Source organism: Cetorhinus maximus, chromosome 7, assembly GCF_964194155.1.
Source record: "Cetorhinus maximus chromosome 7, sCetMax3.hap1.1, whole genome shotgun sequence".
Classification (NCBI taxonomy): Eukaryota; Metazoa; Chordata; class Chondrichthyes; order Lamniformes; family Cetorhinidae; genus Cetorhinus; species Cetorhinus maximus.
The window spans coordinates 86004572-86028262 of NC_135885.1; the positions used below are offsets into that span (position 1 = coordinate 86004572).

Genomic DNA, 23691 nt, shown 5'->3' on the forward strand with positions numbered 1-23691 from the left:
GAAACTAGCCCTGGGGGAGATGGAACCTGTACAGGCCAGACGGATTGCACCTAAATGAGCCGGAACTGTTCCTAGAGGGGTGTTTTGCAAGTGCAAATGGGGAGTGTTTAAACTAACCATGCAGGGGTGTGGGAACCAAGTGATAATATCAGTGAGGAATACCAAGGTACACAGGATACTGGGAGAGATATATAGCACTAAAATAAGGAATAGTAAATTAATAGGTGAGGTCAGAGTAAGGGAGCAAGTAATGAAGTCTAAATCTGGGGTACTGTGCATGTATGTGAATGTATGGAGCGTGGTAATTAAGATTGATGCAGATTGTCATGTGGAAATACATGTTGTGGCTATAAAAGGGACCTGGCTCAAAGAAGGGCCGGACTGGGTGTTAAATATTCCTGGATACAAGGTGTTCAGGAAAGATAGGAAAGGTAGGAAAGGGAGGGTGAGTGTAGATGATTAAAGAAAGCCTTGCAGTGCTGGAGAAGAGAGGACATCCCAGGGGGGTCGGGGATGGAATCTATTTGGCTAGAGCTAAGGAACAAAAAAGGTACAATTACATTGCTCGGTGTTGTCTATAGGCCTGCAACTAGTAGGAAAGATGTAGAGGAACAAATTTACAAGCAAATTACGGAGAGGTGCAAACATCATAGGGTAGGTATAATGGGGGACTTTAATTATCCAAATATGGACTTGGATAGTGGTAGTGTAAAGGCAGTGAGAGGTAAGTGTTCCTAGAATGCGTTCAGGAAAAATTTCTACAGCAGTATATTTCCAGTCCAACAAGAAAGGAGGCACTGCTAGACCTGGTTCTTGGGAATGAGATGGGCCAAGTGAATCCTCATAGGAGAACATTTAGGGACAGTGATCATTGTATCATAAGGCTTGGGCTGACTACGGAAAAGGACAAAGAACAATTCAGAGTAAAAATAATTAACTATGGGAAATGCAACTTCAATGGGGTAAGAACAGATCTGAGCTGAATAAATTGAAGTCAAAGGTTGGTCGATAAAATGATAGCTGAACAATGGGCTACTTTCAAAGAAGAGAGAATTTGGGCACAGTCAAGGTATATTCCCTCGAAAGGGAAAGATAGGGTAAACAAAGTCAGAGCTGCCTAAATGACAAAAGAGACAGAAATTAAGATAAAGAAGAAAAAGTGTGTTTATGATGGATGTCAGGTACAAAATACAATTGAGAATCAGGCTTAATATAGAGGGGACGTGAAAAAGGATTTAAGAGATGCAAAGAGGGAGTATGAAAAGAGGCTGGAGTCAACATAAAAGGGAATCCCAAAGACATTTAAATAGTAAAAGGGTTATAAAAGGAGGAATAGGGCCAATTCAGGACCAAAAAGGGGATTTACGCATCGAGGCAGAAGGCATAGATGAGATATTAAATGAACGCTTTGCATCTATCATTACCAAGGAGTAAGATGCTGCCCAGGCCAGAGTGAAAGAGGAAGTAATTTAGATATTGAAAGAGTTTAAAATTGATAAGGTTGAGGTATTGGATAGGCTGTCTGTACTTAAACTGGATAGGACATCAGGACCAAATCACATGCATCCAAGGATATCGAGGGAAGTGAGAGTCGAAATTGGAAGGCACTGGCCATAATCTTTCAGTCTTCCTTAGACACGGGGACGGTGCCAGAAGACTGGTGAATTGCAAATGTTGCACCGTTCGAAGAAGAGAGAAAAGATAAGCCCAGCAACTACAGGCCAGTCAGTATTACTTCAGTGGCTGGGAATCTTCTGGAAGCAATAACTCAGGACAAAATTAATGGTCACAAATGCAGGCTAATTAAAGAAAGCCAGCATGAATTTCTTAAGGGAAAATCATGTTTAATTAACTTGCAGGGTTATGGGGAGAAGGCAGGAGAATGGCACTTAGTGAATTTCTCATTTGGAGAGCCAGTGCAGACACGATAGGCTGAATGGCCTCCTTCTGCACTGTAATATTTCTGTGATTATCATGGTGAATGCACCAGAGAGATCAAGGAAGGTCAAGGAGATCAGGGATAGTACTGCTATCATAGTTGCAAAGAAGGTCATTTAGGATTTTTGGTAAATCAGTCAAACTGAATTTCACCAGAATGCAGCCAGACTGAAATGTCTTAAATTGAGGGTTTTGGGAGATGAACAGAGAGCTGGGATGTCGGAACGCATTTTAGAAACTTGGGGAGGAATGGATACTTAGTGGATGATGTGGTAGTTGAAGAGGTTGGATTGATTGAGGTAGGCTTTTTAAGAAAGGAAAGTGGTAATTGGGCAGTTTTGAATGGAACAGCGCCTAAGCAAAGAGAGTCATTTATAACCACAGCAAGTATAAGGGATGGGAGGAGTATTGCATAGGTAGGGAATCAATGAGTCAGTAAGTAGAGACATGCAATTGTCTCCCTCTTTCATCGTCTGTCAACAAGATGACCTTTAAACCCTTGTCAGTAATGCTAGGAGATCTACATGGTAAGACATGGTAACACTTTCCAAGTGTTATGATCCCAGCTGATCATAACACTTGCCTATGCTAATTTAAGTTGTAATTGTATTCTTCCATCCATGATAATGCTGTAACAACAACAATATGTATTTCTATAGTGCCTTTAATGTATTAAAACATTTTAAGACATATCACAGTAGCATTATAAAACAAAGTTTGAAACCAAGTCACATGGAGATATTAGGGAAGGTGACCGAAAGCTTGGTCCAAGAAGTAGATTTTAAGGAGCGTCTTAAAGAAAGAAATAGGTAAAGAGGGTAGAAGTTTAGGAAGGGAATACCAGAGCTTTAGGCCTTGGCAGCTGAAGGTGTGGCCACCAATGGTGGGTATGCTCAAGATATGACAAAAGTGGTGGCTATGGTCTGCATCTGTAATGGTAAATACAAAATAATTAGACAGAGGGCTGAATGCTCACACTTGACCCATACAGGTCAGTGAATCCATTTTGCTGCTTTCAGCATGTATGGATGTTCACCAGCCATTGAGAAAATTGCTAACCCGGAAATAGAGCCGAATTTTTGATCCCTGGCGAAGGCGAAACTGGAGGCGGACCAAGGCATAAAATGGGAAACAGGTGCAGTGTGCTGACTCTCCAATATGGTTCCAAGAGGCTTTGGGACCTGGATGCAGGCAAGCCACCCAAAGGCATGAAAATAAGGCAAATAATTTTTGTTCTTAGGCACAGGGACCACAAGAAGTCGTAACCATGTCCCTGAGTTAGAGGTGGCAGCACAGTTAGAGATCCCTTCCCATTTGCCATCAATGTCGTAGAGGGGAATAGCTCAGAGGGTCACTCAGGCAGTGGTGTACAGTGGCCAGTAAGCATACAAAGGTAGCATAGAGATGAGCACTGGAGCACTTCGGGAGGAGTGATTCGACAGGGGCATGCCAGGAGGTCCAGGCAGCTGTGACCTCACTTCTGGAGGCAAGGGAATTCAAATGTGGAGATGGCGCTGAGTTACTCAGACATGGGCGCAAGCAGTAATCAGAAGTGACCACTCACAGCGTGCAGGCCAGTAGTGCTGACACTTGCAGAGGTATCTGGCAAGAGGCTGGGAGGGGATGAAGGCATACCAGCAACCAATTAGCTTCCCAAACCTAACAGAGTCTCTTCCAGGTCTTTCATGTTATCTGGGCAACTGCCATTAATCTTAGGCAATCACAGGTGCCACGTCTGTTCATGCCACCAGGGAGACTACATGGTTGGTTGCTCAGGGACAAAGGCTATCCATTGAAGATTTGGCTGTTGACGTCTAGACATCATCCTTCAACTGCTCAGTAGAACGACCACCATAGAGGAGGCTATTGGATTGCTTAAGATGCAATTCCAGTGCCTTGACCGGCCCGGGCTGGGGGCCGGGGTCGGGTCAGGGTTCACCCTTAAGTATGCTCCCCCAAAGGTGTCTCAAATTGTAGTGGTCAGCTGTGCTCTTCACCTCATGGCCCTCCAGACAGCTGTTGTCTGCAATGAGGGAGAAGCAAAAGAATGGCAGACTTTCTCTGAGGAGGAAGAGGAGAAGGAGGGTGACCGAGCCCACAATGAACTGCAGAGCTCCAGTTGAGGCCTCATGGTCATGATCAGGAAAGCAAGGATATTTGGAACATATTTGGGACACTCTGGTTCAGGCACATTTCTCCTGAGGACTCCTTGTTGTGGAAAACAAGTGGCGATTGATATCTATATTTTTTTATTTATTTGTTTAAGGAATGTGGGCATCACTGGCTAGCCTAGCATTTATTGCCCAACCTAATTGCCCTTGAGAGATTTCCATTGGTGAGCTGCCTTCTTGAACAGCTACAGTCTATGTGGTGTAGGTACACCTACAGTGCTGTTAGGAAGGGAGTTCCAGGATTTTAACCCGGCAACAGTGAAGGTTGGGTAGGGTGCAGATCCATTAAGCAAACAAATTATAGAAGCTCCATTGGTTCCCACATTGCTCAGAAGTCAATTAGGTGTCCAACAAGCCCCAGCCACTAATCAGCCTGCTTGTTTAAAATTGTGTCGCGATATAGGATTGGGACAGGGAAGTGCGCTCACTGTCAGGGTCCCAACCCAGATCCAAAATTCTGCCCATAATTTTCATTTGTAACTTTGCAAATGCTGAAAGTGGACAAAACAGGGACAGTTTTTTTTACTGAAGGATTCGTGTCTCAAATTGGATTTAGATTGAACTTGCATTTGGCTGCACATTCAAAAATGATTCCAAAAAGACCTCCACAGACCTTGAGATATGAAAGAGAAATTAGTCCAAGGAAAAGTAAAATAACAAAAAAGGGCAGGTTTTAACATAGGCTTTTATCTAGGAAAATCAGTATTGTGATAATGCATCAACACGTGACTAAACAGAATAATGAAAGACACATTTTGGGCTGAATAATATGTTCCCAGATCAGGCGCGATTCTCGCAGCCCCGAACGTAATATCAGGCCTGGTGACGTCAGATGGCGTATTGGAATAATACATTATGCGGGCAGGGCTAAAAGCCAGAAACTCACCCGCATTGCTTAACTGTTAATTAAACATGTAATTAAGGTCATTAATGATCCATTTGAGAGCCATAATATGCTCTGAAGGCAATAATATACCTTCAGTGTGAGAATCACACCATGTGGGGAATCTTTTTTTAATGACAAAGCTTGTTTGGGCGGGTTTAAAAGCTGCACCTGAGACCAGAGTCTCAGCTTTGCAGTTAACACATTAGTGACTGCAGGGAGTGTTCATTTGATTGAGTAGACTATCCATTTTGAGATTATTTGAAATGGAGGCCTTTTCTCTGCTGTGGAGTGCTCTGTTGAGTGTTTTTTCCCCCCTGGCCATCTCCCAGGGCTATAATTTATGAGACAGATGGGCATCGTGGCCTCGGTTTGAAAAAAACACGCTCCAGTGAGGAGGAGAACGGCAGAGAGGGAGGCTCAAGATGCAATGGTGCTACATTAAGGATAGAGCAGCACCAGACACCAAGAGTCAAGAGGCACTCAGAAGCCCTCAGCAGAGGCGCAGATGGTCTTATGCAGCCCCTAGAGTCTACAGGCAGAGATTGAGTTACCTGCAATTTTCAGAGACTCAATGCAGGAAAAGACTTAGGCTTTCAAAAGCCACAGTTACATCACTCTGTGACAAGCTCACAGGGGAAATCTCATGCAACTGTGTTGGGGACACCTGATGTCTGTCGCATTGCAGGTGACTGTCGCGCTGAACCTCTTCACAAGAGGCTCCTTTCAGACAGCCCATGGAGACCTTAGTGGCATCACACAGCCTGCTGCATACCACTGCATAAAGGTCTTCACAGATGTAATGTTCCGAAGGGCAGGGAATTGCATCTCCTTCACACATGACGTCCAAAGTCAATTGGATAGAGCCCGAGAATTTGCAGCGATTGCAGGTTTTCCCAGGGTGCAGGGAGCCATTGGTTGCACTCGCATTGCCATAAAGGCTCCTGCTGGGCAGCCTGCATCTTCATCAAGAGAAAGGGATTCCATTTGCTGACATCCAGCTGGTGTGAGACCATCAACAGTGGATTATGCAGGAGGGCACCAGGTACCTGGGCAGCAGTAATGACTCCATCCTTCAGAACTCACAGGTTCCAGACCTTTCCAGTGGCCCTGATTCCTTGGAGGAATGACTTATAGGTGACAATTGAATCCATTGAAGAGATGGCTAATGATGCTTTTTTGTCTCTATTCTCAAATTGGCTATAAGTGCGACTCACGGATTTCAAGGTTAAACTTTTTCTTTCTCTTGTACACAGCCTGAGGATACGGGGTAAACCATTTAGGACTGAGATGAGGAGAAATTTCTTCACCCAGAGAGTGGGGAGCCTGTGGAAGTCGCTACCACAGAAAGTAGTTGAGGCCAAAACTTTGTATGTTTTCAAGAAGGAGTTAGATATAGCTCTTTGGGCGAAAGGGATCAAAGGATACGGGGAGAAAGCAGGAGCAGGCTATTGAGTTGGATGATTAGCCATGATCATGATGAATGGCAGAGCAGGCTCGAAGGGCCGAATGGCCTACTTTGCCCCTATTTTCGATGTTTCTATCTTCTGGTACCATATTAATTCCATTTCTCGTATGCTTGAAGAAAGAATGAGTCTGAAGCCAGCCTGTACCTTAAAATCGGTTTTATTTCCAAGTCTGCAGAATAATACACAGAATTTTCCACTTTCCCCCCCGCCTGCAACACCCAGTGTGAACACCTATTTGTATTCAAGTAATGAAACCCGAATGGCTCCCCAGTTGGTGACAGCATGTTCTTAATTACCAACTTAAAGCATGCACTCTATTGCAGCACAACTTCAACATTAACAATCATTGCATCAGCATGAGGGTATGTGACATGAGTGTTTATTAATAAATATCAAAGGGCTACTAACAGCAATAAATAAGCAGCACACCCATCTGGCTCTCTTTGTGACTAATGTGGATATTTACCATAAGACCAAAAGACGTAGGAGCAGAAGTAGGCCATTCGGCCCATCGATCTACTCTGCCATTCAATGAGATCATGGCTGATCTGATAATCCTCAATTCCACTTTGTTGCCTTTTCCCCATAATCCTTGATTCCCTTACTGATTAAAAATCTGTCTATCACAGCCTTGAATATACTTAACGACCCAGCCTCTGCAGCCCTCTGTGGCAAAGAATTCAACAGATTCACTACCCTCTGAGAGAAGAAATTCCTCCTCATCTCTGTCTTAAATGGATGACCCTTTACTCTGAGATTATGCTCTCTGGTCCTAGACTCTCCCGCAAGGGGAAACAACCTCTCAGCATCTACCCTGTCAAGACCCCTAAGAATCTCATATGTTTCAATAAGGTTGCCTCTCATTCTTCTAGACTCCAATGAGTACAGGCCCAACCTACACACCCTCTCCCCATAAGAAAATCCCTCTATACCCAGAATCAACCTAGTGAACCTTCTCTGGTTATCTTTCCTTAGATAAGGAGACCAAAATTGTTCACAGTTTTCTAGGTGTAGTCTAACTAGTGCCTTGAATAGTTTTAGCAAGACTTCCCCATTTTTATACTCCATTCCCTTTGAAATGAAGGCCAACATTCTATTTGCCTTCCCTATTACCTGCTGAACTTGTATGCTAGCTTTTTGGGATTCATGCACGAGGACCCCCAAATCCCTCTGTGCTACAGCTTTGTGCAGTCTTTCTCCATTTAAATAATATTCAGCTCTTCTATTCTTCCTGCCAAAGTGCATAACCTCACATTTTCCCACATTATATTCCACCTGCCAAGTTTTTGCCCACTCACTTAACTTGTCTATATCCCTCTGTAGACTCTTTGTGTCATACTCACCCCTTGCCTTCCCACTTATTTTTGTGTCATCCGCAAACTTGGCAAAAGTACATTCACTTCCCTCATTGAAGTCATTAATATATATTGTAAACAATTGTGGCCCCAGCCTTATGTGTGATATCTTATTGAATACCTTTTAGAAATCCAAATATATTACACCTACTGGTTCCCCTTTATCTATCCTGCTTGTTACCTCCTCAAAGAATTCTAATAAATTTGTCAGGCATGATTTCCCCTTCATGAAGCCATGCTGACTCTGCTTGATTACATTATGTATTTCTAAATGCTTTGATATTACATCCTTTATAATAGATTCCAACATTTTCCCAATGACAGATGTTAAGCTCCTTGGCCTTTAGTTACCTGTTTTTTGTCTCCTTCCCTTTTTCAATAAGGGTGTTACGTTGGCAGTTTTCCAATCTTCTGGGACTTTTCCAGAATCTAAGGATTCTTGGAAGATTACTACCAGTGCATCCACTATTTGCACAGCTACTTTAATATCCTAGGATGCAACGCATCAGGTCCAAGGGACTTATCGGCCTTTAGCTCCATTAGTTTCTCTAGTACTTTTTCTCCAGTGATAGTTATTGCATTTATTTCCTCCCCTCCTTTTGCCCCTTGATTATTTAATATTTTTGGAATGCTATTAGTGTCTTCTACCGTGAAGACTGATGCAACATATTTATTCAACTCCTCTACCATTTCCTGGTTCCTCATTACTATTTTCCCAGCCTCATTCTCTAAGGAGTCTATGTTCCCTTTGTCCTCTCTCTTCCTTTTTATATATTTAAAGAAGCTCTTACTGTCCATTTTTATGTTACTTTATCTTTACCTAGTTTACCTTCAAAGTTTATTTTCTCCCTCATTATATGGTCATCTTTCGTTGGCTTTTAAAACTTTCCCAATCCTCTGGCTTACCATTAATCTTTGTCACATTGTATGTTATTTCTTTCAATTTGATGCTATCCTTACCTTCCTTGGTTAACCATGGTTGGTTTATCCCCTTCCTGGAATCCTTCTTCCTCGCTGGGATATATCTTTGTTGTGAATCATTAACTATTTTCTTAACCGTCTGCCATTGGTCATCAACTATCTTTTCTTCTAAACTACTTTCCCAGTCCATTCCAGCCAACTCTGCCCTCATTCTTTTTCTTATTACCTTTAGTTAAGTTTAGCACAGTTGTTTCCGACCCAAATTTCTCATTCTCAAACTGAATGCCAAATTCTACCATGTTATGGTCACTGTTTCCTAGGGGATCTTTTACTCTGAGATCATTTATTAAACCTGCCTCATTTCCCATGATCAGATCCAAAATAACCTGATCCCTGGTTGGATCCACAACATATTGTTCTAGGAAACTGTCCTGAATACACTCTGTGAATTCTTGCTCATGGCAGCCTCTGCCAATTTGATTTTCCCAATCTACATGAAGATTAAAGGCACCCATGATTAATGTACTGCCTTTTTTACATGCCTTCAGTATCTTCTGATTTATTCTCTGTCCTACAGTATAGCTACTGTTAGGGGGCCTATAGACTGCTCCCACCAGTGTCTTCCTCCCCTTGTTATTTCTTACCTTCACCCATATGGATTCTACATTTTCCGATCCAAGATCATTTCTTGCTTTTGTACTTATTCCATTTCGTACTAACAAAGCTACCCCACCACCCTTTTCTTCTTGCCTGTCCTTCCGAAAAGTCAAAAACCTCTGAATATTTAGTTCCCAGCTTTGATCTCCTTGTAACCATGTCTCCGTAATAGCTGTAGGATCATACCCATTAACCTCTATTTGTGCTGTTAATTCATTTATTTTGTTCTGAATGCTACAGCTATTAATTTTGCCTTTTTACCATTTTTTCCCCCCTTTGACCCTATCTGCTGCTTTTTAAAAAATGTTTGTACGCACTGTCCCTCCCTGTCACACTCTGGGTATCAATACCTAAATAGCTGCCCTACAATGCTGCCATATCTTTTTGCTTTGTAAGACTATATATCCTCTCTTCAGAACTGTCCCCCCCCCATCCCCCTCTCTATTTAGTTTAAAGCCCTCTCTACAGCCCTAGTTATTCGATTTGCCAGGACACTGGTTCCAGCATGGTTCATGTGAAGCTTGTCTCACCAAAACAGCTCCCTTCTACCCCAGTACTGGTGCCAGTGCCCCATGAACTGAAACCCATTCCACCCACACCAATTTTTGAGCCACGCATTTAACTCCTTGACTTTATTTACTCTATGACAGTTTGCCCATGGCTCAGTTAGTAATCCCGAGATTATTACCTTGGAGGTTCTGCTCTTTAATTTAGCTTCTGACTGTTCAAATTCTTTCAGCAGAACCTCCTTCCTAGTTCTATCAATGTCGTTGATACCAACATGGACAACTGGATCCCTCCCCTCCCATGCCAAGTTCCTCTCCAGCCCTGAGGAAGTGTCCTTAACCCTGGCACTGGGCAGGCAACACAGTCTTCGGGACTCACGCTCACGGCTGCAGAGAATAGTATCTATCCCCCCCTAATTATATTGTCCCCTACCACTATTACATTCCTATTTTCTCCCCCTGATTGAATGGCTACCTGTATCACGGTGCCGTGGTCAGTTCGCTCATCCTCCCTGCAATCCTCGTTCTTGTCCACACAAAGGTCCAAACCAAGAACTTCATAACTGTTGGACAATTGCAGGGGTCGAGGCTCCTCGAATGCTACCCCTTGGGTCCCCATACCTGCCTCACCTGCAGTCGCACCCTCCTGTCCCTGATCACAGACCAAATTTGAATTACCTAATCTGAGAGGTGTGACCGCCTCCTGGAACAAAGTGTCCAGGTAACTCTCCCCCTCCCTGATGTGGCTTAATGTCTGCAGCTCAGACTCCAGCTCCTCAACTCGGATCTGAAGTTCCTCGAGCTGCAAACTCGAGGATGTGTTTGCTCTAGATCACCTTGGTGTCCAGCAGGTCCCACGTGCTGCAGCAGCACATCACCTGTTCTGCCATCACTATCATATTTTATTTAGTTTATTAATTAATTACTCTAGTATCCCTGCTCTTTTCAGTTGTAGAATCCCCTGCTCTTTACACTTTATTGTAATTATTTTTTTACACTAGTATCAACCTTATACTTAACAAGCTATTTTTAAGAAAAAGAGAGAAAAAATGACTAGAGACCTAAACACAAACATATGACCTTGCTTTTACTTTAAAGACTAGAAATACTCACCAATCAGCTGCTATTTTGAGCCTGAGGAATAGAATGAACCTTAATCGCTAGATACTCACCAATTAACATGCTTCTTCTCCTCTAGCAGAGCAAGAATCAATTCCTGGAGGCTGAAAAAGTTTAGGCAAAAGCAACCAAACACCTCTTTCCCTTCCTCTGCTTAACTCCCTGAAGTGCTCAACTCTGGCACACTTACTGTAAGTCGCACTGAAGTGCTCAACTCTGGCACTGTATTGTAAGTCACACTGAAGCGCTCAACTCTGGCACTGTATTGTAAGTCACACTGAAGCGCTCAACTCTGGCACTGTATTGTAAGTCACACAGAAGCGCTCAATTCCGGCACTGTATTGTAAGTCGCACTCAAATGTTAAGTTGCACTAAATTGGCTACTTATATATGCTCCTAACACAAAAAGCCAACCTCAGCCACTTAATGAGGATCCCGTTTCAGCTGGTTCTTAGTTATGCTGCTCTTTTACTGGAACCCTTGAAATGACTCGGCTTAAGGCTGAATGCTAAACAGAGGATGCAACATGTGTTTACAGGTGCTCCGGAACAGTGCTCCTCCCCTGCTTGTGGCTGCACTGGAGAGAGAGGGCTGATCTGCTACCCCCCCCTCGGCCTAGATGACCTTGGCGCATGTCCTTTGTGCAGCTGTGACTTTGAGCGGCCTGCCACTCCAGGAGACTCTTGCTGACACGCATGCAAGTCTTCAGTCGCCGCAGTACTGGTTGAGGACTGTGTCAATGGTCGATGGGTAGAGGAGATGGTGCTCCCATCAGAAATGCCATGAGATGAGCTTCCAGATGGAACCAGCTGCTGGTTATCATCCGCCACCAGGACTGGTTGGTCCTCCCTGCCAACTGGTGAGGTTCCAGCAGCTGGGTGTGCAATCAAGCTCCCAGTTCCCCTGTTGCCCTGACTCTGTGCCTCTGAGCTCAGAGCCAGGGTGAAGGTGTCCAGGTTGGAGCGCATCCCAATGATTGCATCTGCAGTACTCTTGGTTTTCCCCTCCAGGACAGTCACCAGTCTTTCACATGGAGGAAGCTGGCGTTCTGAAGAATAAGTGATCTCAGTGCACATGACCAAGGTGGACACTCCACAGTCTGAGCCACAGCACGCAACCCCTCTGGTATACTTGCCAAATCTTCACAGACCTCGCGCTGAACATCCAGCATCTGCTACCTCACAGACAATTCCAGAGGATCATCATCTGACTCGGAATCAGTCTCTGGATCACCCTGTACTCACCTCCGACTGCCTGAGGCCTGCTCCTCCACACTCTGCAGCAGCTGCACATACAAACGTGAGGTGCCCTCACCAGTGTGTGCATGACCCCTGTTCAAGGCGATAGTCCCTGCTGAGGTGCCAGTATCTGCAATGGCGCTTGGTGCTGAGAGAGGATGTGATGATGCATCCTCCGAGAGTTCCTTCTCCTCCCCTGATGGAGGTGGCGGCAAGGCTTCTGGCAAAGGGTGAGTGGAAGAGATTTCTTCTGTAACAGAGATACATCAGTAAGGGGGTTATTAGGCATCAAAGACCTTGCCACATTAGCCCTATCAACCGATTCGTCAGCCGTTTTACTGCCCGACATGAATGGTTGGACTCCGGAGACACAAAGTATCTTTGAACGATCATGTGAAGCTTCAAATTATGAAGCTTGTCATGGTTCCAATGTGTGTACTATATTCACCAGCCAGATTGGAATAATGTCTGCCCTGCATTATATCTCCACTAGCCCCCTCCCCTTTTCTATCAGTCTGAATCTTTTGCCATCTCACCAGACCCAGGCCTTCCTCCAATCTCACTTCTGCCTATAGTCCTGGAGAAGGCAGTGTCCATTAGCACCAGCATCTCCTCTTAAAAAGGACTCGGAACTTCCAGGTTGAGAAGTCCCCTGCCTGTATGGGCTCTCTCACAGGCGTTGTGGGCTCGCTTCTCCTGAAAAAGTTTGAGAGAGATCAGTCATCAACGATTTCAAAAACTCTTAAGGTTTGCCTCCAACCCATTGTCAGCTGAGTGCGTGCCAGCCTAGAAGCTATAATCATGCGTCATATGCTCATCCTGCAAACCAGCTGTCCTATAACTAGACCATTGCTTGAAATGCACAATGGCATGGTCAAGAACAGCTTTGTCCTCGTGGAATCATGCTGCCTTTGAGAAGCAGCCAAACTCAGTTACCTCCTACATTATTGAGCACGACCTGTAGCACACTGGAACAAGATTGCTCATATTGAGACCATACTCACCCTGGCCGAGCTCATTAGGTTATTTTCTGGCTCTGGGGCCAAGCCCTTCTGGCCAAACCCACACTGTTGACCATCTCGGCCACCTCCTCCCACGCAGCACGTGTCTGGCTGGGCTTCCTCCTCTTGCCAGGAGGGCATAAGCTGCTCACATCAGTCTGATACTAAATGCAGGAGGGCACTGAGTGAGTCCTCATTGAATCTAGGGGCTGGCTTGGCCCTTCTAGTCTGCTTCTCCCTTTGCTCCGTTGGTGCAGGCATCGCTGTAGGGATACATGTAACAGATCTATGACTCCTCCATGCCAAGAAATGGGAGACTTGCTGAGGTTTAAAAAGAATGCCAGCAATGAAGAGTGACAAGGCTTGGAGACAATAACTAGAAATTAAATGCTCTCACGTTACAAGCCTGCAAACTGCACAAATCCTAGACTTTCAAACAGATTTCACAAGATGATTAGTCTGCTGGGTCCCTTGATGATGTCCCGTTCCAGGGGGTCTTTTAAAGTGCTGGCCATGACCTTGGTTCAGGATCACGGCTTATGACCTTGGAGATCGGACATCCCACCCTGCAGCATTCATTGGGCAGAAGAAGGCCTCCAACCCACCCTTGATGCTAATGAGCATCAACTTGCATATTATCGGCTGTGTTCTTCGGGCGGGCCCAGGCTGTTAGTAGAGGGAGGTCATCTGATGAAGCTACCAGGAGTATGTCCAATTAGAGTTGGCACCCTACCTGAATCCTTGTTCTCACCCATGTTTCTATGGAGAGATACCTAGCAGAAAGCAAGCACCTTCTGACAAGGATGAATAGAAAATCTTAGCAAAAGTCATCAGATTGCCATTTTGATATTTTAATAAAGCTGAACAGCTTTCATTGAAAGCTGTGAGTTAAACTTTGCAGCAACTTCATGAACAAATCTTGTGCCTATGCAGTTAGCTTTGTCATTATTGTGACTTTGATTGTCTTGCTGGAGAGTTGTCTGATATGTATGAAAAATCTATACAGGCCAGAATTGGAAAAACTGCATTGCTTGCTTGTGCAGGCTGGCAAAGCAAGCATTGCAGGTGCAGCTAGATCCAAGAAGGCAGAGCTGATCAGAGTTAATTAGCATCTCTTTCAGTGGTGCTTTTCTTTTGGTAGACAAGATGGTGGGGAACTGAGTGGAGCAGTGCTTTAGATACTAACCTTTGACCTTTGAGACCTTGGTTCAAATCTGACCCAGAGTTTGAATTCTGCCCTGTTGACTGGCTATAAGAGTCTATGTCCAATGAGTTTGCTCAGCTTAAATCCAGACAGCATGGCTAACAGCAGTAAGATAATTTGGCATTAAATAACAATATCACAGAAGTCACTGAATAACTAGTGACGGAAATGAAACAATGTCAAGGAAGAACATAGTTTTTCCACTACATTAAAATGTGAGACCACTGGAATGCATTTGATACACAGATGTAGTTATTAACTTAAGATACTTGAGCAAGGTCTGTAAAGTGGTTTGAAAGCTGTAACCAATTTTTTTAACCAATTTAAGACCACAGAAATTATGAGTGCAATTGTTAGTGGCTCCATAAATTATGTAAAATACATGCAGTACAGTTGTACAATAAATTCACTACCACCGGCACGTTTTCAACTACTCATGGAATTTAGAAATTTTTCATGGTTCATTGATGGTCTCTAGTGGTAAAAAATATGTACTGTAGCAGAATACACATAAACATAAAATGTGAATATATTAAAACCATCCCATTAGTATGTGCAGGCATCACAACATAGTTGCAAAATAATCAATGATCAACACTTTAATATCCAACCCTTAATTGCTATTTTAATCTAAAAGAAAAATGTAATATCTGTGATCCCCAATCCTAACTGTGGGAACATACCAACTTACACACAGCTCTATATAGTAAAAAGGCAGAATAATATCTCTTAGGTCTAGGCTTTTCTGTAATAAAAATGACAGGGCAATCAGTGCTTGTTGTTATTACAAGGTAAATCTGACAGCAACATTTGGTGTCCGTGCATACATAGTTAAACATTGAAATCCAGAAGTTGATGTCAGGGATTCCCTGCTCCCCCTCCATTGACTGTGCTTTCGACAGTAGGGTCTGCACAGAAATCACTGAATGGTGTACACTTTGGCTAATTGCCCATTTGTCCCACATTAAAAATGGCTGTAAAATTACGGCAACATGTTGGACATCCAAAATCCGGATTTCAGATTTTCCTTGATTTTGGACACCTGGGTCGAGAGTCGTTTGGGTTGACTTGGAGTGCGGGAACAAGATCAGTGCGCCACTGTAAACAAAGCAGCAAAGCTGATAACTACTCCGGCGCGCCATTGAGAATGAGCACCTAACTAAGTTGCCCTGGTATTTGGGCAATAAGTCCAAATTTCATTTAACTGAATATCAAATGGAATATTTTCAAAAATGCACTGTTTTCGGACAATTCCAGTTTTTGGCAGACGTATTTTGGATGCCTAACCTATACCCTTAGGAGTAAGTGAGTTTTTAATGACATAATAGATGATAATTACGTTTGGACAACCTCTCTGGCCCTGAAAACATAATTTTAGAAGTGTAGTTTCATTCCTTCAGGAGAAAATTAATTTTTCAGATTTAAATTTTTTTTTCAGTTTTCTGTGTTTCTCTCTTATTTCTCTCCTAATCCCAACTATATATCCCAACCTTCATTTCACTCTTTGTACAATGAATTAAGTGTAATTTCTATTCCCATTTATTTCTTCTTGTTTGCAGTCTGTGTGTCTCATTGAGAATACTTCAGTCTGATTGATTGAAGAGCCTTGCTGCTGCTTTTCCTGCTTACGATGCCTCAGATTTCCTGTAGAGGGTGCCACATTGAAACAGATGAGGATTTGTACAAATCTTCGCTGACAAGCCTGTGAAGAGTTTGTGGCCAACTCTATGCGAGGTAAATGGCAAAACTGCCCCTTTGCTGCTGAGAGGAAAATCTGGGCCTAAGCAGGAGACAGTATGAAACTCCTGACATTTTACAGACAAGCTTATAATCTAAACTATGAGCAATGCCATGAATGATATACCTACATATGTGTATGTTTGAATATATGCATTTGTGTGTATGTGTGTGTGTATACAAACAGCTTGATTCTTTCAGTGTCTTATTTCTGTTTGATCTGGCATGTAGTGGGGAATGTTACCATCTCCATCCCCAGTACGGAACAGTGCAAGCGATGGGTACCGAAGGCAATTATGTCTGTAGCTGTAACTGTTTTAGCCATTGACTGATTTGTTTAATTGCATAATCGTAACATTATTGCACTGCCCAATAAAAATATTTTCAATTGAGCTGCACAAAAGTAGTATAATCAATGCAAATAAGTAGTTACTTAAATTGTTTTTTGAGATGGAGGTGATTAAATTCAATTGTATTTTACTTTCATTTTGAAATTTAAACTTCTGTGAATTCTTCAGTTATGTAGTAAATTAACTCCATGAAGTTTGTCATATGGTGCCTTTGTGCAGCTGCTTGATCTTATTCACAATCTTTAGATATTAAGATTATTTATTAGTGACCAAATTAATTTTTAGTCATTTGAAACTCACTTGACAAATGTGACAAATTGAATAAGTGTATATGAGAAATGCAGCCTGGGTGTGGCTTTCTGTCTTCTGCTAAAAATATTGCATGACATTGGAATTCTGTAGTTATCCATCAATTAGTGGCTGCTTGGTCACTTTTGTTCACAGTATATGAATGATGCTGATTTCTGCAGTAAATTCTGTGCCAGTTAGAGTTATCCATAGTTCATAGATGTGGCTGTTTCATTATGCCTAACTCTGACATCTAGGTCACTGGGGATTGAAAGTAGTTCTACAAAATCTCATATGCAAGATCATTGTAAGAGATAATTTTGTCCTTTGTGAGGACCTTTCTGTCCTCACACACAGCCTGATTGGCCATAATACATGGGTGCTGCTGGATTCTAGTACTGTAATCTGCATTATATTGAAAGCAGAACTTTTGAAATTCATGCTGTCAGATAGAGTTGATGGCATAAAAATTGCTGTGAAAGGCCAACAAATAGTAGCTGATACAAAAACAAAAATTGCTAGAAAAACTCAGCAGGTCTGACAGCATCTGTGGAGAGAAAGACAGAGTTAACGTTTCGAGTTCGGACTCAAAACGTTAACTCTGTCTTTCTCTCCACAGATGCTGTCAGACCTGCTGAGTTTTTCCAGCAATTTTTGTTTTTGTTTCAGATTCCCAGCATCCGCAATATTTTGCTTTTATATTAGAATAGTAGCTGATGTTAGACTTTCCCTTGACCGTTTAATATCGACAGTTCTTTTCCCTACACGTTGTTGGAGGTGGGAGGTTGAAATGTTGCAGTACCCTCCAGAGTGCATACAGAATCTGAGTGAACAAGGCAAGCTATTGTAACAGCACAAAGACTGAGAAGGAAGCGCAAATTAGAGGGTGAATTCAATGTCAAATCGGATTCAGAGAAATAAAGAGGGAGAGATAAGTGGATTGAGAGAGAGAAAAATTGGAGACGGACAGCAAAAGTTTTTAAAAAGTACATTTTTTGAAAATCTCCAAAGCCAGTTAAAACTGTAAAGAATGAGATTCCACATTAATATTAGTTATTTTATAAAGAGGTTGACTTGGCAGTAACTAAAACTTACCATGCCATTAATAGGGTACTTAAACTTGAAATGTCATTACTTAGTTTTCTATGGTGAGTTTAGCTCATGCCTATTGTGCAAATAAATACAGGAACTCAGCCTCTCAGTGCTTTTGAATGGGCAAGCAGAAGGGAAGATGCCATTTACGCAAAGCTAACGGTGTAGCAGCGCATCTCCAACAGTAACTTTGTGATTTCCACATTTAATTGTGCATTGCCCTCGCATCGACTTCCTGTGGAATTTGCATTTAAATATCTGCAATTTTTGAGCCAATCTATGCATCAGCAGCTGAATTTATGTTTAAGTCTAAAGAAGCCTATTTTCCTGAATGTTGTAATTTTTCACTGATGGCTAGCCACCCTGATTCTTTTTGTCTCGATCTGACACCTGGACTTGCATTCCCAAATTATATGTATATTTATATTTAATTCATTCATACGATATATGAGTTACTGGCAAGGCCAGCATTTATTGCCCTAACTGATTGACTTGCTCGGTCATTTCAGAGGGCAGTTGAGGGTCAATCACATTCTGTTTGAATGTGGAAATATTAGCAAGCAAAATAGCTGGCATGCTTAAAATAACAATTCACACAGTAACTTGATGAGACAATTCCCCAAAAATTTTAAAAATTATTTTAATGTTCTTCTTGTCTGCATATACCATATAATGAGCAAACTTAATTTCATTCTCACTAGGTAGAGTGGATACGAGAGTCTGCTAGGATTACAGGCTGGCTGATGCTGCAGAGTGCAACTGACTGCACGCACACTGCTTTGCCTACCAACTCTGCCCTATACCAGAACTGAAAGAGCTTGCACTCCCTCAATGTCCAGCTGGTGTGTGATCATTGGCAGTGCATCATGTAGGTCAATGCTCAGTATCCTGCCAGCTGCTTCTGTTTTAGTTGTGTTGGCATCACAGACTAATATTTGTATTCTGCCAATATTTATATGGGTAGTGCTAGCTAAACCAGGCGTGACCTGCTGAGATGGTACTCTTGATAATTAAGCATTTAAATGTAAATAATCTAAGGATAAGTCTTGAAGATTTCAAGTGATGGGGCTGTGGCTATTCCCTTTAGCTGCTTGTTCCATTGTAGGATTGTCCTTGGATAGAAAAATTGTTGATACACTGGGCGGAATCATCCAAGAATTGCACTAAGTGTGATAGCAGGCACATAAAATGATGTTTTACCCGCTGGCTGCAATGTTGGGTTTTCACGTCATATTGTCTGTTTCCCGCCTCATTAATTATGCAGCCACAGGAAACACACCGCCTCACTGGCGGGCGGCAGGTGACTCCCAGAAGGGAGGTGGAAATGCTTTAGGGATGACCTCAACGCATCCCTGAAGAGATCAAACATCCCTGCCAACCCATGGGAGGTCCTGGCTTGTGACTGACCAAATTGAGAAAGTTTATTTGGGAGCACATGTGAGACATTGTCAAGAGAATGCAGAAGTAAAGTCGAGGCGTTGGAAAGAGCGCAAAAACTTCCAAAAACCTCATCTCTCTAAACCTCCAAGCATTTTACCTGCCCCGCATGTGGCAGAGTCTGCAGATCATGCATTGGACTTATCAGCCATCTCAGAACCCATTGAACCGGAGTGGAAGCATGTCTCGCTTGATCCCGTGGGACTGCTGAAGAAGAAGAGAATGACCAGATAATAAGTTTTAGTGACATTAATTGAGGGATAAATACTGGCCAGGACAACAGGAATAACACCCTTACTGTTCTTCAGAATAGTGCCATGGAATCTTTTTACATCCATCTGAGAGGGCAGATGGGGCCTCAGCTCAGTGTCTCAATTAAAAGATGCACCTCCTATGGTGCAGGACTCCCTCAGTACTGCAGTGGAGTGTCAGCTTGAAGTCCTGGAATGGGACTTGAACCCACAATCTCCTGACTCAGGAGTGAGAGTGTTTCCAGCTGAGCCATGATAATGGTGTGGCTCATGTTCACAACCTATGCACATGTGGCCTGCATCAGTACAATGACAGAAAAAGAGTGACACAAGAAATTGAATAGAACAATTGAATAGACCAGTGGGGTGCTGAGACAGTGCTTCTGCTGCCTTGAAGAGCCCTGCAGAACCCAGCTGACTGGGTCTCAAGATTGGTGGGTGATATGCTGTACATTGTGTAACCCTGCCATCATGAGAGGACAACCTTTGCCACCAGCTATAAGGTGAGAAGCTGAAGAGCAGGAGCGTGAGGAGGAAGAGGAAGGGAGGGTACAACTTAGCGGACCATTTTATCCCCTGAAGATGATGTTGGAAACCGCAGCTTACTCCTTACTTCTTTTCTGTCACTGACCACACTGCAGTGAAAAAATAAGAGCCACCACAAAATAACATTTCAAACCAAATTTATAAATGAAATCATGGCATATTGTATACGAAGGTAAACAACCATCCTTGTGCATTCCTTCAGTGCTTATCTTCCAAGTGACTTTGTCTGTGCTAGTGCTTCTATGCGATGCTACACCAGTGGCTCCTCCATGGCTGTGGAAGGAAGCCGACTTTCAGTGGAAGAGTCTGCAGATGGCCTTGCTACATGACCTCGAGGAGCACTGAGCCTAGAAGGCATGGATTTAGAGTGCACCATTTTGGCATTGGCAGCAGCAGACCTGGTTGACTGTCTGACAGACAACAGCAAGGACATGGGTGGAGTGGTTGGAGTGGGAGGACCCATGTTGTCATCCTAAGAAAAGGCAGTAGGCCCCAGCTATATGGCCACTCCCTGGGCAGTGCCTCAGCAATCGTAGTGGGAGGACTAATTGCTGGACTCCTGTAACACCCTGACCTTGTAAAGCTTCAGTCTGAGTGAACTCCACTACAGCACTCAGGCTTTTGGTGGAAGCTGCTTATGCTGCAGTGGAAGCTGAGACATCAAGACACTGCATTATGAAGAACACACTTGTGAAAACACTGACTTCCATGCTGGATAAAATGGGCTCCAAGGCCTACGCAAAGCATTGAACCAAACGGGGACCAGAGTCCTCTGTTGAACACAGTCTTTCTAGCAGGCATCCCTTTTAGTGTTGATCATCCATAAGTTTTCCTTTGTAGCCTCTACCATCAAAATACTAATGAGTCCTTTAGAGTAGAACTCATTTGCGACCCCATCATCTGGCAAACTGGCACCTTGTTATCCTTGTCCCCTGCCCTGACTGCATTGCACTTGTGCCTGGTCTCTCAGTCTCTACTATGTGAATATGAAATCAAGTGACAGGGTTTCTCCTTCATCAGTCTTTTGTTGGCATTCCTCCATTCCCTGGCCAAGTTGCACTTCTTGGGCATCTGAAAGGAAAAATCATAAGGGTAGGGTCATGGTGCCATTGGGGTGAGAGGTGCTGCTTCTAAATTTTTATTTGTTTATGGGATATGGACGTCGCTGGTGTTGTGGTAAAAAGATGAGACTACTCGAGTTTGTGAGTTTCTAGTAAACAAAGGTTTATTCAAGCATCTGCTGGGAGAGATCATCTTGGTTGCTCTTCCAGGGATCTCTGAATAAATAATTCAAGGTCTGTGTAGCGTATTTATATCTTTTAGTTATCATATTTCACTGCACTGCCTAGAGTTGTGGAATGAGGATGAAGTGGAATGTGAGAAGGAAAATTAGCTATGGGGATACCATCACCTTGAGGAAAAGGAAATACTTACATTTACATAATGCTTTCACAATCACTGGATGCCCTAAAGCACTTTACAGCCAATGAAGTACTTTATGAAGTGTAGTCATTGTTAAAACTCTCAATGTATAGCCTAACAGCCTACTGGAAGAGAGATAGAATGAAGACGGGGAATTAAAGTTATTTTTTATTTGTCCTTGGGGTGTGAGCATCACTGACAAGACCAGTATTTATTGTGATCCCGAATTGCCCCGAGAAGGTGGCGGTGAGCCGTCTTCTTGAACGGCTGCAATCCATGCGGTGTAGGGACACCCACAGTGTTTTTTTGCTGTAGTAATTTGATACAACTGAATGGCTTGCTGGACCATTTCAGAGGGCAGTTAAAAGTCAACCACATTGTTTATAGATCTGAAATCAGTTGATAAGGATGGCAGATTTCCTCCCATGAAAGAGAATGGATTTTTGCGACAATCCAGAAGTTTCATGATCATTATTAATGAGTCTAGTATGTTATTCTAGATTTATTAATTGAATTTAAATTCCCCTAGCTGTTATGGTGGGATTTGAACTCATGTCTCTAGTGCGTTAGTTTGGGCCTCTGGATTACTTGTTCAGTAACACTACCACTATGCTATCCTTCCCCCAAGTTAGTGTGTAAAGTGTGTAGGGATGTGAGAGAGCACATCTTTTTCCTAAAGACAGTTTCTAATGTGAAAGGGAATGTTGCATCTTATTAAACTGGGAAAGAAGATCCTGTAAGTATCTGTATTAATGGTGAATATCATCTAAACTACGGTTATCTATTTTAAAGTTGTGTAATTGTAGGCTACATAATCTAATCATGTGATACTACATTTTTCACTCACAACAATTGCAGTCAACATGAAAACTTACATAGTACAATGTACGTCATGATTTAAAGCTATGTACTGGCTTGAGCTTACCTTCTTAGTTCCTAGATGATGCACATATAGTCAGACTATTGGCTGTGTATAGTGCCCATTCCAGTTTTTTCAGAAACTCAAAACACTCTTTTATCCATGCAATTACATTACAATTCATGAAGTGAGGTTTTGAATTTTACTGGAAGTCAAAATGCTTTTATTACACGCTAGCAATATAATTTCAATCATGCAAAAGAGAAGAGAATCAGTTTATAGGAGTTGACAGTACAAGAAACCATTCAGCCTGTCATGTTTGTGCCAATTCTTTGCTCGAGCATTCTAGAACTAATCCCAGTGCCTGATCTGCCTTCATAGTACAGTATCTTCCTCTGCTTAGAATATTTATCCAGCCTTTCCTTAAAAGGTACAGATGTACTCCCTCAACCACTTCCTGTGGCAAAGCCTGTTCCAACAACCATCTGTGGAAAGAAATTGATCTTAACCTGCCTCCTCAGTCTTAGTGTCTATTGTTCATTTAAAAACTTCCATTTATATTTCTCTGCTCTAGTAAAAATAGTCCCAGCTCCGCATGTCTCTCCTCATAGTTTCCTATCTCTGGCATCACCCTGATGAGATCATTTTGTTTACCCCCTAGGTTTTAATGTCCCTTCTTTAATAGAACATTTGAAATTGTAATGCATGTAACAAACATCTTGCATAAATTCTGATTACTTGTTTATTCATACTCCATTCAACTATTTATAAAAACCCAAAATACTGTTTTTTAAATGGATTTATCCACTTGCTCTTTCAGAAAATTATTTGAGACATAAGAAAATTATGTATTTTTTTCTGGTTCAATTTGTTTCAGTCACTGGCAGATTTAGTATGACAGAAGCATTAAAATTAATTTCAGCCTTAAAAGGAAATGTAATTTATTTTTTTGTATCGGCCTTAATTTTCTTTTTCAAAAACTCACCATGAACCCATTATAGAGCAATCTTGAATTATTTTTGATCAGACAAATTCTGTTAAATGTTGTTCTACATTGAATAGAATCCTTAGTTATATTGAAGGGAAAATGCATTTGGATATAATACATTAAAATATTCTCCTGAAGGGGAAATCCTTACTTATACTAACTTTTTATTTCCATACTTGTCACCCACATAAAAAGATGATTGATTTAAGAAACAATGTTTATGCTGAATTGATCAAAATTGATTTTTTTTTTTCAACGC

General features: G+C 42.4%; 1 protein-coding gene across 1 annotated transcript in view; it reads left to right on the forward strand.

The window, feature by feature from the left end:
* arhgap42a (Rho GTPase activating protein 42a) overlaps positions 1-23691 on the forward strand; it is a 480518-nt gene that overhangs the window by 281110 nt on the left and 175717 nt on the right. The gene's annotated exons all lie outside the window — the stretch shown is intronic.